Source organism: Mustelus asterias, chromosome 22 (genome assembly GCF_964213995.1).
Source record: "Mustelus asterias chromosome 22, sMusAst1.hap1.1, whole genome shotgun sequence".
NCBI lineage: Eukaryota > Metazoa > Chordata > Chondrichthyes > Carcharhiniformes > Triakidae > Mustelus > Mustelus asterias.
Genome location: NC_135822.1, coordinates 64,594,312 through 64,609,187, shown reverse-complemented (window position 1 = coordinate 64,609,187; position 14,876 = coordinate 64,594,312). Strand labels below are relative to the sequence as shown.

Below are 14,876 nucleotides of genomic sequence, written 5' to 3'. Positions count from 1 at the left end.
CACCACAACATTCCAATGATGAACCCTATTGCCGCTGAGTATTTTTAAACATGGCCTGTGGTTCACATGTCAGGATCAGATTAAGTGAAAAAAATTAATTTAGCACCAGTGAGATTTTTGTCTTTTTAACTCTAAAATAGCCAAATCAGTTTATTTAAAGTTTTAGCTGGTTATAGGACATGGTCAATATTTAACACAGAGCCATAGATTTTCCACAGAGGTCACTTACATCACATGAAGTTGTTCAACTTGTTTTCAATTCCTCTGCTGAGCGCTTTCGCAATTCACAAACCATTCAAATGATTAGGAGTCCAACAATGAGGAAACAATAAATAAAAGTGTCCGACACGCAGCCAGATCTTTGAATGTGCTCACCTGATTACTGCAGAGATTCTCTGCCCGTGGGTTCAGATGAAAGGGCCAGCCCTGTCGCAAATCTTCATGGACTTGTGTACAATTTGAGCTGTTGCTGATTTTAGTTAGGACTCTCTGCCCAAGCCGAACTCTCTTGCAGAGATTACCACAAAATGAGACAGTCGAACTGCTAAAAATAAACTTAAATGGTTGTGTGCAAATATTCACCTAAAACACAGATTTTATTTATAAGACAGCCCTTATGAGACTGAACTAAAGTCCACAGGGACTATGCTTACATTTCTGAACTGGGTGCAGAAATCTGATGGCTCTGACAGGAAAGATCACTTTATCAGATGTTTGAGCAGAGAAACTGTGGTCCAGCTCCAACATTCATCCTCATAAGCAGCCCTAGTGGGAGGGCTGGCAGCTAAATTGAGACAAATGATTTATAATTCCTGCTAGTTGATCTGCAGCATTAACCTAGGGTTTGTGTGCCTGGTTTGTACTTCTTAACTGGCTGCAATCTGGGAGACGGACCTGTCACAAGCAGATGTTTTGCAGACTTACTGTCTATCTTTTTGTGCATTTAACTGACCTCAGCTAGCACATCTAGTTGAAAGAGTATCTGGCACAGCTTTAAATCTAACTTGCAAACAGAGTGCTCAAATTTATTTTCTTAAGTGCAACTGGCTACTGGTGAACTGTGAGCACAGCAAAACTCAGCAACAGCTGCTTTGCAAAGCCAAGGTTTTTCTATGGGAAGTGGAGTCTAAGTAGTCGTTTTCAGACAGCCTGAATGGAGAGAAGGGATCCTGGATGCATTTTCCCTGTCTGCCTCCTCTTTGCCGCTGAGGTTTCCTTTGGATGCCTGTGCGCAAAGGCTTTGCTTTCATGATGGCGACGTTGTGGAGGATACAGACAATCATAAACATGGAGACACAATATGGCATGTACTGGAGGGCCATGTGTATGCTGTTGATGCCTCCCTGCATATTGAGAATCCCGCTCATGAGCTGCTTCTCACTGTTTCGAGATAATACAATGCAATTGCCTCTCTTCGCATAGAGGGCCTCTGTCACCTCCCAGATGCATTAAAGGACAATAAACTGGGGATGCCGAATATGTCACTTGCTCCCTCCTTGAATGATCCAGTTGTGTACGTTTAATGCTACTTTTATGGCCACTAGCAGTGCTATAAAAGCCCAGGTGTGAGGCTTCGGGTCCTGTTGAGAGAGATGTCAAGTTCCATGAACCTTCCCTTGTTGAGACAGAGTTGCCTCAGACATTGCTCCTGAAGGCTGAGGTATGAGGAGAGCTTTCTGAAAACACAGGAGAGTACTCCACCTCCTCCCCTCTCTTGTGGAGCTTCCATCTCCTTTCCTCTATTTTTTGGTCCTGTTGCAGGCTCAGTGAAACTGCAGTTGTAGCACCCCCATATCTCCAGCAGACTTGTGGGAGGTGGGGGCAAATCCTCTGACCTCCCTGATGCACCAGTTCATCAACAAACCTCAGAAACAAGCCTCCGTACTTGCACAAACTTCTTCACAGCAGATGTAAGTCACAAGCACCTCAACCTGCAATTAGATGATTAGATGGCACAGTGGTTAGCATTGCTGCGTCACAGCGCCAGGGACCTGGGTTTGATTCCTGGATTGGCTCACTGTCTTTGTGGAGTCTGCACGTTCTCCTTATGTCTGCGTGGGTTTCCTCCAGGTGCTCTGGTTTCTTCCCACAGTCCAAAAGACGTCCTGGTTAGGTGCATTGGCCATGCTAAATTGTCCCTCAGTGTATCCGAAGGCGCTGGAATGTGGCGACTAGGGGATTTTCACAGCAACTTCATTGCAGTGTCAACATAAGCCGACTTGTGACTAATGAATAAACTTTAGCTTTTAGATGGCGAGCCCTTTAAATAATGCTAATACGTTTGGGGTGGGGGTAGTGGTGGAAGGGACTCTTATGCAGCTGAGTACATGTATTAGCTGTGAATAATAAGTGCAGCCATTTGGTGAATCACTATGGTCCAGGTTTGGAAGATGTCCGTCAAATCAGCGGAAGACTGACATTACGCTCTAGATGAGACTGACGCACATGGGCAATGTGTTAGCCACACTGCAGGTGGCAAGCAGCATGGCCTGTGCCATTTCATGCCTTTAGCTGTAGTGATCTTCTAATTCCTATAGATTATTCTTCAGTGCAGTCACTATCAGTGGAGTGGAAATATAACAATCCGCAGTAAGCAGCAATTGGTTGATTATTTCTCTGTTAAATACATTTTACTGCATTGAATAATCCTTTTTTACTCATATATATTTCTTCAAAAACAAAAACCCTGCTTTCCCATAGTCACTACTCTGTTTGCTGTTTTCTCCCTCTACTTCTACAGATAGCATTGAATCATTTTGAGTAGACAGACACACCCTTGTTCATCATCCTCTGGCATCTCATCCAAATTACAGTAAGAAGTCTCACAACACCAGGTTAAAGTCCAACAGGTTTATTTGGTAGCAAATACCATAAGCTTTCGGAGCGCTGCCCCTAACCACTCCATCTGACGAAGGGGCAGTGCTCCGAAAGCTTATGGTATTTGCTACCAAATAAACCTGTTGGACTTTAACCTGGTGTTGTGAGACTTATTACTGTGCTTACCCCAGTCCAACGCCGGCATCTCCACATCTCATCCAAATACCATGATTCATGTCCAAGTTAGATCAATGAAATTTTGGCAAGCTGTCAGAACACATTTACAATAGGTCATTGGATAACAACCAAGAACAAGTTACCTTCACCAGTTTTTATCCTTCCTAATGCAACAACACTGAAGTCAATTGTCATATCATTGCTTAAGATCAGCTAAATTGACATTGCCAGAGGATCTAACCGAAGACATATGGTTCAGTACTCATTGCTTTGAACAGCAGAGTGATGGACGGGGCTCCATTCTTATTAATGATCTCTTCAAAAAGCCTCGGTCCAATAATAGTTAAGTCCTACAGCAAAAAGACCCAGCAGGAAGTGTCACATAACACCCCCTAATTTTGCAATCCACAATTAAATAATTCCAGTGAGTGGGCTTCCCTTTCATTAGGACCTTCACAAGGCCTCACTGACATCATCTGCTAAAAAAGTGCAGGCACCGCTTGGTTCTAAACTGAATCTTAACCTTGTATGTCAGTCGCTTCTTGAACTAAAATGAGAATAAATAGCTCAGGCAAAAGAAAAGGCTTTATCACCCATGGCTTCAGATTCAGATCTAGAACCAAAATAGTGAAGATGCCTCGGTATCTTTCATTCATATCATAAATCACAAACTGTTCAACATTTCAGAAGAACAAACAGATGCTGAGAAAAACTTTCATTCTGATGCTGAAATACATGTCCCTTTGACTGGAATACATTTTTTGTGGGAACAAAATGAGCTCCACAACATCTGTAGAACTTGCAATTTTGTGATTTGTTTGATTGTTACCATTAATCATTACATCATAGAATGGCTACAATATAGGAGGTCATTCTGCCCATCATATCCATGCCACCTCATCTGCAAAAGCAACTGAGCTCGTCCCATTTTTCCACATCCCCTCAACTTTTCTGTCTTCAGCTGTTATCCAATTTTGTTTGGAAAGCCCCAAGTGCATCTGCTTCCATCAGTCTTAGACAGTGCATTCCAGATCCTAACCACTCACTCTGTTAAGAATTTTTTCCTCAGGTTGCCATTGCTTATCAAATCTCCTCTCATTCTCATCTTTTCTAAGAAGCCTCAGCAATTAGGTGGATTGGCAATGCTAAATTGCCTCTTAATAAGCTGGCAGCCCAATCTTACCTGCATTTCCCCCTTTACCATCGCGTTCGCCCGTCCAGATTCGGCACAAAACAGACATGCTCGGCAAAGATCATTCTCTGGTATGTGTGTGTGTGGGGGGGGGGGGGGGGGGTGGCGCAGATCATTCTCTGGTGGGGAGGAGGGAGGCCAGATCTTTCTCTGGTGGGGGAGGGGGTGGGGGGGGGGGGGGGCAGGAGCGGAGGGGGGTCCGCTGCCATTCTGCAGGCGATCGGTGGGGAGAAGGGGGGCAGGGGGTTGTGATCGGTCTGCATAGCGGGGGGATGGGTGGATAAGGGGGACAGTTATGTTGTGGGGGTGGGGTGATATCTGTGGGGACCATCGCTCCTGGGCCGCTTTATACACTTTTTGCGGTTCGGGAGCGATGCGACAGGCGAGCGATTTTTCACATTTTTTTTTACTGCGCATGCACAGTTGAAGGCTCCGATCGGAGCATGTTTCAGGAGCGATAAGCCCCGCCCACAGCGCGATTCAGACTCGTGATTTTTTTTCAGGCTCCGGGAGCGCCTGCGAACAGGTTTTCAAGTCAGATCTGAATTACGCCCAGATTCAGCACTTAGAATCAAAATGGTAAAATCGCCCCTTAGTGTCCAAAAATATAGGTAAAAGTAGGTTAGGTGGATTAGCCATGGTAAATGCACGGGGATAAGGGGATAGGGTGGAGATGCGGGGTATGGCAGCGGCCTGGGTAAGATGCTCTTTTGGAGATTTGTGCAGACTCGATGGCCTCCTCCTGCACTGTAGGGATTCCATGATTCCAAATGTACAGTGCCAGAATTGGACATAATGGGCAGGATTTTACAGCCACGCTCAACCCGAGACACAAAAATTCCACCCGAGGTCAATGGACCTTCCCATTGTCCACCCTTTGCCGCTCCAATTGGGCGGGGCGGTAGAATTCCGGCAAATAATTCAGTTGAAGCTAAACCAGAGATTTATAAAATTCATCATAACTTCCTTGCTTCTGTGCCTCCCCTTATGAAGGCCTTTTAACCACTTTCCTAACCTGCCTTGCCACCTTTAATATATTTGTGCACATATACCTCCAGGTCTCTCTGTTTCTGCACCCGCTTTAAAATTGTACTCTGTTATGCAACTGTTGTGAAGCCCTCCACAATTTGACTGGGTACTTGTTACATATTTACCTAATCAGAGGAACATTTCAGCAACGTGATCAGAGCCTGAAAGTAATCTCTTCCAGAGAATGTTTGATAGTGTTCTTAATTTACAAGTTAGAACAAGTAAAGATGGGGTACCTGGATGAGCACTCAGATCCTGTGTGGGTCAGCTGGCAGGTTATTTGCAGACATCTTCAACCTCCCTTTACAACAATCTGAAGTTGTTGAAATACTATCTGATTCAAGAAGACGACCATCATCCCGGTACCAAAGAAAAGCGAAGCAGCATGCCTCAATGACTATCGTCTGGTGGCACGAATAAATTCCAGCCTCCTGGATTGCCTGGATCCACTACAGCTCGCCTACCGCTGCAACAGGTCCACAGCAGACATCATCTCCCTGGCCCTGCACTCAACCCTGGAACACCGAGGTAACAAAGACACCTATGTCAAGACTCCTATTTATTGACTACAGCTCAGCCTTCAACACCATTATTCCTACGAAACTCATCTTCAAACTCCATGGCCTGGGACTCGGCTCCTCCCTCTGCGACTGGATCCTAAACTTCCTAATCCACAGACCGCAATCTGTAAGGATAGACAACACCTCCTCCACGATCATCCTCAACACCGGCGTCCCACAAGGCTGTGTCCTCAGCCCCCGACTATACTCCTTATACACCTATGACTGTGTGGCCAAATTCCCCTCCAAGTCGATTTTCAAGTTTGCTGACGACACCACCGTAGTGGGTCGGACCTCAAACAATGACGAGACAGAGTATAGTAATGAGATAGAAAATCTGGTGAACCGGTGCGACAACAATAATCTCTCCCTCGATGTCAACAAAATGAAGAAGATAGTCAGCAACTTCTGAAAGCGTAGTGGAGAACATGCCCCTGTCTAATCACTGGGGACGAAGTAGAAATGGTCGAGTGCTTCAAGCTTTTAGGTGTCCAGATCACCAACAACCTGTCCTGGTCCCCCCATGCCGACACTATAGTTAAGAAAGCCCACCAACACCTCTACTTTCTCAGAAGACTAAGGAAATTTGGCATGTCAGCTAAGACTCTCACCAACTTTTACAGATGCACCATAGAAAGCATTCTTTCTGGTTGTATCACAGCTTGGTACGGCTCCTGCTCTGCCCAGGATTGCAAGAAATGACAAAAGGTCGTGAATGAAGCCCAGTCCTTCATGCAAACCAGCCTCCCATCCATTGACTCTGTCTACACTTCCCTCTGCCTCAGAAAAGCAGCCAGCATAATTAAGGACCCCACGCACCCTGGACATTCTCTCTTCCATCTTCTTCCGTTGAGAAAAAGATACAAAAGTTTGAGGTCATGTACCAACCGACTCAAGAACAACTTCTTCCCTGCTGCCATCTGACTTTTGAATGGACTTACCTCGCACTAAGTTGATCTTTCTCTGCACTCTAGCGATGACTGTAACACTACATTCTGCACTCTTTCCTTTCCGTCTCTATGAACGATATGCTTTGTCTGTATAGCATGCAAGAAACAATACTTTTCACTGTATACCAATACATGTGACAATAATAAATCAAATCAAAATAGTGTATTTTCACTTCTGATTATATTAAACACCAAGTTTACACAGAAGAGAGGTAAATAAAGCTTTGTTCGTAAGTCTCCTTCAGTGAATAATGTTAAAGGTGTTTACTTCATGTCATTCATGAAGAAGAAAACAAATATTTGTGCATGAAACACTGACACCTTTAAGGCTTTAGGCATGTTAAATTTCTACATATGCTGCTGCATTTGTCATTATTGTTCAAGTCTGAGGGCGATATACAGCTGAGTCACAGCATATAGCTTCATAGAAATAGCAGCACAGAAACAGTTCATTCAGCCCAATAGGTCAATGCTCTCGGCCAGCCTGCTCCCATCTCTGTTCATTAACCCAGTTAACATATCTCTATGTTTCTTCCTGATGTGCTTATCTCACTCCCACTTAAATACATCGACGTGCACTTTGCCTCAACTCCTCCCTGTAACAGTGAATTCCACATTCTAACCACTCCCGAGATGAAGTAACTTATTTTACTGAATTTATTGATGCTTATCTCAAAATTATAGCCCTATTACAGATTAGTGCATTTTTATCAATAAAAGATAGAGTTAAGGAAATCTGAGAGTAAATGAATCCTGCCTCTTTAAGTTCTTGCCAACCAGCCCCTTTACTGCCTCAAAACACCAACATGACCCCAAGTGCCAGGCATCTTCTCCATTAGATGAGGTCACTTTTAGAGTCCTGGCTGCAGCACCCCAACCAGCCAGCACATTACTTCCAAAGGCAGTTGAAATTTTGAAATTTCTAGCAGACAAGGGGCAGCTTAATGGCAAAAACAAATTGAAATTTTGTTGTACCTCTAATATAATAAGACATTCCAGAGCCCTTCACAAGTGGCAGGATGGGCACAGAATAGGGCGAGGCAGGAGAGTGAGAGGACATATTTGAAAAGAAGGCCAACCAGATAAGTTATAAGCAAGCTGCATATTATGTAGAAAAATAGCAAGTGTCATTGGTCTACAGTCATATTTGGCTTCAAAACCTCAAGGCAAATTGCTTTCACATGTTATCAAACTAGGGGAAGGCAGCTCAGATTCTACTGCACAAGTTGGACAAAATATCTGTGTGGGCAGAACAATGACTAATGGAATTTGTATGTTCAGTATTGCACGTAGAACAGAAAATGTGTGCCACATCTGAAGTTGAAGTCGACAAGAATGAAGCTGAAGGTTCAAGTGGGACGCCCTCACTCATCAGTATTATCACATCCTGTGAACAAATTAAAAAGGAGTCATTCTGGAAGAGGAATTATCAAAACCAATGGGATACTAAACCATGCAGCTAAAACAAAGCTGTCAGCAGACTCAATTCACATATGAACAGAGGATTCCACTGGCTTTGGATCAGTATCCTTGCCATCTTCTCAGTAGAGCAGGTTACAATCAGATATGGTCAGCTCCCCTAACTTCAGGGCGAGGAAGAAATCTGAGTGATATTAACTGCCCACCCACCAGTTTTCTGGATGAACAGAATTAAGACCACTACTATTGTTCCAAATTCTTGCAGTCACTTCTGAGATTGTGACATCTCTAAAACACCCATTTCCTTTGCTACTGCAACCTGGTTTTACCTAACACAACTTTAAACAGATGAGAAAAAACTCCAAGATGGTAATTAACTCTTAAATTTCACACTCTTCACTTGGTAGAATTAACTGATGCTCTTGTGGGTACAATGACGCACAATCTGACTGGGTGCCTGTAAATGGGCTATTTTGTACATCAGTACAGAGATCCCACTGTGCCTTGAAGACAAAATAAAGGGAAGAGGGCCAGGAGGAGGATTTCTGTTTTCATACAATAAATGAGGGATGAGGGAAAGAAAGAGGTACAGGACAAAGACCGCAGGCAAAATAAGAATTATTGTTTCATGCGAGTGCAGCGTCCAGAATCAAAAGCCCAATGAAGTATTTCCTCAGGGAGGTTAGCAGGCTAAAGCTGATGAGGGGGTAATAAACTTTTCCAGTCACGCTGACTTCCCTGATCGGAGAGGCACATAGAAATGAATCAAGATTGTCGTGTAGGTAAGGGCCAAGCAATTTAAACCTGGATAGAGTTCTGGTGCTGTTTTGATGATGGAATAGCAGACTACACCCTTCAGCTTCAAAAGGCAATATTGCAGGTTCTCTCAGCCCGGTGGGGTCATTTGACATAACTCCCACTTTGTCACCTTGGTTTGGACAAAGAATGTATATTCTTGCTCTGGATTCTTGAAGTGGTTAATCTTTCATCCATTACGACATTTAAGTTTCAGTGTCCTCTGTTCTCACAGACAGATCATCACAGTTGTCCAGGGCTATGCCTCAGAAATGGTAAGGGGCCTTGTGCATTACCTTGAAATTTGATTTCGATAGTCACTGGTGGCATTAGTACCCCGTCAGAGATAATGGTCGGAATTCTCCCAAAAAATTTTGAAGTGTTGAATTCATGGGAAAACTGGAGTAATTCATGCTAGTTTTTTCAGTGGGAGTTCAGACTAGAATCGCCCACACTCTGTGCACTGCAGAGGCCACCAGCATAAATATCATTAGATTTCAGGGGATAAGGCCTATCCCCGCCCGGAAAGCTGAAAGCAGTGGGCTTCTGCACATGCGCAGTGGCCCCGAATTGTTAGCATCCCGTTTGCTGGCCCCCTCCTGCCCTGATCACTGGCCTCCCTCCTGCCCCCATCGATCCCAATGCAGAGTGGCAGCGGGACCCTCCACCCCCACCGATTACCCCCAGGCCCGCTCCCAATAGACCCTGTCTCCAAATACGCCCCACTCCATACACCCCACCCTTTGGCATTGACAAATTGCCCCTTGGGCACTGCCAGGGGCACAGGCTGGCATTATTAGGGTGCCAATGCCCAGGGGCACCCCCCCCCCCCAGTGCCTGACTCCCTGGGGGGGCCCTGATTGCACCCCCCTTCACTCCAGCGGGGTCAGGCCACTAGTTCCCCGAATGTGGGGAGATAGTGTAATTCCTGCTGGAGTGAAACACTGGCGGGGGGAGGGAGATGCAAATTACACTTAAATTACATTACAACAAGATTAAAATTACTTACCTGGTCTTCCCACCGGTTTCCAGCACTGATCTAAAGGCACCGGACGCAGACGCAGCGGGAATGCATGCGTGAATCTGTACATGCCCATGCCGTGAGATTCTCCCACCCCTCTGCGCTACAAATTTAGTGTGGCAGGGTGGGAAAATCGCCCTCAACGTGCAGGTTAGGTGCATTGGCCATGCTAAATTTTCCCTCAGTGTACCCGAACAGGCGCTGGAGTGTGGCAACTACGGGATCGTCACAGTAACTTCATTGCAGTGTTAATGTAAGCCTACTTGTGACACTAATAAATAAACGTATAAACTTAAAACAGGTTGCTGTGGTTTTCTGAAAGCTCAAATTTCATTGGGGCTTCAGTCAGAATTTGTCCATAATAGGACGTATTTCCTGACACCACCCCACCCCCGCCCTCCCCATTACCATCACAACACGGAGACAGCCCTCCCTGGGCCTACAATGGGATTTTCTGGTCCCACTGCTCCTAATGGTATTTCCCACTGTTTCCACCCTCCGCCACCTGGGCACCCGTGGAGGGGATCACCATCATCAGGACTGGAGGATCCTGCCGGCAGCGACAGCAGGGGTACCCACCCTGTTTGTAAACGCAAGCGTACACACACACACACACACAGCTGGGGAAAACAATCATCATGGATCCCTATTATAAGTTTTCATGCATGTCCTTGTCTCAATAACAATATTTGTCCCAAACTCTCTGTAACGTCAGAGAGACTGAGATAATGATGGGGGAGGAAAGTCGCTGCACCATATGGACTCGAGTGGTTTAAGAAGGCAGTTCAGCACTTCCTTTTCAAGGTCATTTAGGGATGGGTAATCAATGTTGGCTTTGCGAACAACGCCCATATCCCAAGAATTATTTTTTTACAATCACCTGTCCTATTAGTTACTTCTTTGAGTTTATTATCAACTTAGTTTGATTATGCTGCTGTGAAAAGCCTGGGATATTTTCTTAAGTCAAAGTCACGATTGTTGTAGTACAGGTGTAATGACTCATGCATGAGACTAAATTTTCTGTTTTAAATAAAATGGCATCTGAAACCAAAAGAATGACGAATGCAGAACAGCAGGTCAGACAAAATACAGCTGAGATTTCAAAGTGCCTTTTAATCCATGTTCTTGCTGCAAAAAACTGCAGTCATGTTAATTCAGTTCTTATTTATTTCCCACTGGCCTTATTCTGCGTCCATCTTTCACTGTACAGGAGTACTGCTGCACTGATGCAGTGACCTTGCTCAATGACGTGGCTTTCTGACTGTGATCAACGAGTTGGAGTCTGACCTAAAAACGCAGACTGCAGTTTAAATGCACAGAGTGGCAGATTGAGAGAGATGGAGACACAGAGGAGGAAGATACCAAACAACAAACTGATTATACAGAAGGACAGAGACTGATTAAAATAAAGAATAAGACTGAGGGACAAAGGGGAAAGAGAATGATGATGGATGAGGATCTGGAATACACTTCCTTGGATGGTGGTTACAAATTAAATAATAGCCTTCAAAAGGGAATGGGATAAATAGATGAGGGGAAAAATGGCAGGGATTTGGGGAAATTAGAGTGGGGAGTATCGCTAACTCAACTGATCTTTGAAAGAGGTGGTGCAACCTCAATGTGCCGACTAGTCTCCTTTGACTCTTCTAATCGTAAAATAGTACAAGGAATTCTTCATTATATGACTGAGTCAATGGCTAAGGAAATCACAGAGTCGTGGGGCTTGCACATTTATTTTATACAAATATTTACAAGTAGGAGGAGCTGATACACCCAGGTTCATGAAGCACAATTGTTTCTTGGATAACAGCAAAGACGAACATTGATCATAAGTTGCAAATGTGAATTAAATCAATCATAAAATTTAGGCAGTTTGTCCATTTCAGTAAGACCAAGAGCTTGCCCCCATAACACACCGAGGAGCTGGAAGCTGTGGGAAGCCCTTTGGGCTGTACGCACCACAGAATGTTTGACGTAAAATGTCAACAAATACTTCAAGTATATACTGTAACTGGAAAAAATTGAACAGTGCTGCGCTTCAGAGAATGCCAAATTTTAACTTAAGTAATCTACTTTGCAAAATGGCATAGATAAATATATTTTTGAGCTAAGCAAAACAGACAGCTGAACCTCTGTGCATACACAGTGACATAAGTAAACTTCCATAGGTCTCTGCAGTCTGTACGCCCCAAATTCTGCACCTCGGCTGGCATTCGTGGCCAGAACTATCCACTGACTTTCAGTGGTACTTGATGATCCCAGCGGCGGGTGTGGTCAGAAAAATCTATTATTTTTCAGTCTTCTCAGAAGTCTGTGTGATCTGCTGCCACCAAGTGGATAGATCCTGTCATAAATTCGCACGAGCAGTCATCCTGAGAGATTGGCAAGATTGGGGGTATATCCACTCTGGACTTCATAAGAATGAGAGGTGATTTCACTGAAACAAATTCAATTCTGAGAGGGCCTGTCAGGGCAGATACTGAGAGGATGTTTCCCCTAACTGAAGAGTCTTGAACTGGAGGTCAGAGTCTCAGGATAAGGCTCTTTTGGGACTAATCTGATGAGAAATTTCTTCATTAAGAATCACAATTGTCTGCTCCAGCAGACTGAGGATGCTCAGTTGTCAAGACTGAGATTGATGGGGTTTAAGGGAATAAAGTGATTTGCGATAGGGCAGGAGGGGAGAGTTGAGGCAGGAGATCAGCAATGATCTGACTGAATGGAAGAGCAGGCTGCAAGAGTGGTATGCCTTACTCTAACTTCTTCTGTTCTCAAATGAATGAGCGTTCTGATTAGCAGCCCAGGCTGTGAAGAAGTATGAACAGATTCTAAACTAATGAAAAGTGGAACTTTTTCAAGGAACAAATACTGGGTGTCCTTGATAGGTATGTCCCTGTCAGGCAGGGAGGAAATGGCCGAGTGAGGGAACCATGGTTCACGAAAGAGGTGGAATGTCTTGTGAAAAGGAAGAGGGAAGCTCATGTAGGGATGAGGAAACAAGGTTCAGATGGCTCGATTGAGGGTTACAAGTTAGCAAGGAACGAGCTGAAAAAGGGGCTTAGGAGAGCTAGGAGGGGACATGAGAAGTCCTTGGCGGGTCGGATCAAGGAAAACCCCAAGGCTTTTTACTCTTATGTGAGGAATAAAAGAATGACCAGGGTGAGGTTAGGGCCGGTCAAGGACAGTAGTGGGAACTTGTGTATGGAGTCAGTAGAGATAGGCGAGGTGATGAATGAATACTTTTCTTCAGTGTTCACCAAGGAGAGGGGCCATGTTTGAGGAAGAGAAGGTGTTACAGGCTAATAGGCTGGAGGAAATAGATGTTCGGAGGGAGGATGTCCTGGCAGTTTTGAATAAACTGAAGGTCGATAAGTCCCCTGGGCCTGATGAAATATATCTTTGGGAGGCAAGGGATGAGATTGCAGAGCCTTTGATCTTTGGGTCCTCACTGTCCACGGGGATGGTGCCAGAGGACTGGAGAATGGTGAATGTTGTTCCTCTGTTTAAGAAAGGGAATAGAAATGACCCTGGTAATTATAGACCGGTTAGTCTTACTTCGGTGGTTGGTAAATTGATGGAAAAGGTCCTTAGGGATGGGATTTACGACCATTTAGAAAGATGCGGATTAATCCGGGATAGTCAGCACGGATTCGTGGAGGGCAAGTCGTGCCTCACAAATTTGATTGAATTTTTTGAGGAGGTAACTAAGTGTGTTGATGAAGGTAGGGCAGTTGATGTCATATACATGGATTTTAGTAAGGCGTTTGATAAGGTCCCCCATGGTCGGCTTATGATGAAAGTGAGGAGGTGTGGGATAGAGGGAAAGTTGGCCGATTGGATAGGTAACTGGCTGTCTGATCGAAGACAGAGGGTGGTGGTGGATGGAAAATTTTCGGATTGGAGGCAGGTTGCTAGCGGAGTGCCACAGGGATCAGTGCTTGGTCCTCTGCTCTTTGTGATTTTTATTAATGACTTAGAGGAGGGGGCTGAAGGGTGGATCAGTAAATTTGCTGATGACACCAAGATTGGTGGAGTAGTGGATGAGGTGGAGGGCTGTTGTAGGCTGCAAAGATACATAGATAGGATGCAAAGCTGGGCTGAAAAATGGCAAATGGAGCTTAACTCTGATAAATGTGAGGTGATTCATTTTGGTAGGACTAATTTAAATGTGGATTACAGGGTCAAAGGTAGGGTTCTGAAGACTGTGGAGGAACAGAGAGATCTTGGGGTCCATATCCACAGATCTCTACAGGTTGCCACTCAAGTGGATAGAGCTGTGAAGAAGGCCTATAGTGTGTTAGCTTTTATTAACAGGGGGTTGGAGTTTAAGAGCCGTGGGGTTATGCTGCAACTGTACAGGACCTTGGTGAGACCACATTTGGAATATTGTGTGCAGTTCTGGTCACCTCACTACAAGAAGGATGTGGAAGCGCTGGAAAGAGTGCAGAGGAGATTTACCAGGATGCTGCCTGGTTTGGAGGGTAGGTCTTATGAGGAAAGGTTGAGGGAGCTAGGGCTGTTCTCTCTGGAGCGGAGGAGGCTGAGGGGAGACTTAATAGAGGTTTATAAAATGATGAAGGGGATAGATAGAGTGAACGTTCAAAGACTATTTCCTCGGGTGGATGGAGCTATTACAAGGGGGCATTACTATAGGGTTCGTGGTGGGAGATATAGGAAGGATATCAGAGGTAGGTTCTTTACGCAGAGAGTGGTTGGGGTGTGGAATGGACTGCCTGCAGTGATAGTGGAGTCAGACACTTTAGGAACATTTAAGCGGTTATTGGATAGGCACATGGAGCACACCAGGATGATAGGGAGTGGGATAGCTTGATCTTGGTTTCAGATAAAGCTCGGCACAACATCGTGGGCCGAAGGGCCTGTTCTGTACTGTACTGTTCTATGTTCTATGTTTAAAC

The 14,876-nt window shown here is 44.8% G+C and overlaps 1 protein-coding gene across 2 annotated transcripts in view; it reads right to left on the bottom strand.

Moving 5' to 3' along the window:
* LOC144510141 (cytosolic purine 5'-nucleotidase-like) overlaps nucleotides 1-14,876 on the bottom strand; it is a 92,533-nt gene that overhangs the window by 60,945 nt on the left and 16,712 nt on the right. The window lies entirely within an intron of this gene.